This window comes from Stigmatopora argus, chromosome 1, assembly GCF_051989625.1.
Source record: "Stigmatopora argus isolate UIUO_Sarg chromosome 1, RoL_Sarg_1.0, whole genome shotgun sequence".
Classification (NCBI taxonomy): Eukaryota; Metazoa; Chordata; class Actinopteri; order Syngnathiformes; family Syngnathidae; genus Stigmatopora; species Stigmatopora argus.
The window spans coordinates 3,917,668-3,919,457 of record NC_135387.1 but is presented as its reverse complement, the minus strand read 5'-3'; positions in this window follow the sequence as shown (position 1 = coordinate 3,919,457).

Below are 1,790 nucleotides of genomic sequence, written 5' to 3'. Positions count from 1 at the left end.
GTTGTTTGTGTAGTAAATAAATATCATCATAGTCTTTTTTCCTGTCCCACTAGTTTTTACTGTTTCAATCACTATAATATGTACTATATTGGATTGGATTGGATAACTTTATTCATCCCGTATTCGGGAAATTTCGTTGTCACAGTAGCAAGAGGGTGAGAATGCAGATATAGGAAAGGCATTTTAGACATAAATAGATAGGTAATAAGTAAATTAATAAATAAAATAAATACATGAATAAATAAGTGTGTTGCTGATATATATATATATATATATATATATATATGTATATATATATATGTATATATATATATATATATATATATATATATATATATATATATATATATATATATATATATATATATATACAGTGTTACCTCGTCATACGACCGCTCGTCATACAAAATTCTCGTTTTACGGCGGAAATTTCGATCGAATAATTCGCCCGTCATGCGATCAAAATTTCGTGATGCGACCAAGCCAGGTCTTTTTTGCATATCTTTCGTGTATAACAATATTTACGAGCACGGAACGATTAATTCAGACGAGTTTCTCCTAAGACCAGGAAACGCACAACGCGCATGCGTGGGCAAATAGAGGGCTTTCTGGGTAATGAAGTATACTCGTGCACACAACACCCATAGGCAATGGCAACCTTTCTCAGAATAAAACTTCATTACCCACAATCAATACGTGGGTAAGCTCAACTATTGTATTTCCTGTTATTTCTAAGGAAAGAAGCTCCCGTGATCGTTCTTTAAAGACTTTCTCGTTGGCAAGTGGTCGTGCGTTATCCTATTGTGAGGACATTTGTGTGCATCATTTTGGGAATATTTTGAAGGCAATACAACAGCAAACAGTCCATCGATAGCGAACATGAGGGTGGCGGCGTGGCAAACCGCCAACCCGGAAAACGAAGGTAACAAAAGATTACAACAAAATTAGAATTCAGTTTTGTGTAAAGTTACATTAAACGTTATGTTTGAGTGTCTGTATATATTAATCCAAGTTAATTTAAATTTGTTCCGTTTACGAGTGCGTTGTGGTGGAAATAAATACTACCAAAACCCCCCCCCCCACCCCCAAACGTCTCTGTCTCCCGCCGGCGAAATCTGCCCAATTTTAGTTAAATTAAACACATTTTATTACTATTAAACCACTAGTTAGGTGTTACTTTGTTAATAGATGGCGAATTACAAGAAATAAAACATTTTTTCCAATCCAATATCCTGTTTTTGGTGTTTTTTCAGAGGGCTGGAACGAATTAATTTGTTTTCCATTCATTTCAATGGAAAACGTCCGCTCTAGTTACGAGAATCTCGTCATACGAGCTCAGTTCCGGAACGGATTAAGCTCGTATCTCGAGGTACCACTGTATATACATACATACACATATGTACACATACATACCTATATATAAACGTATATATACATACATATACATACCTATATATAAACGTATATATGCATACATACACATACATACCTATATATAAACGTATATATACATACATACACAGATGTACATGGATATATACGGTAGGTCTTAACACAGCCATTTTTTTGTTAAAGAGCCTGACAGCTGATGGGAGGAAGGATCTGCGGAAGCGCTCCTTCCTGCAATGAGGGTGCAGCAGTCTATTGCTGAAAGAGCTTCGGAGGGACTCCACAGACTAATGCAGGGGGTGGGAGGTGCTGTCCATTATGGACATCATCCTGGTCAGCATCCTCCGCTCTCCCACTTCCTCCACAGTCCAAAGGACAGCCCAGAACAGAGCTGGCCCTCC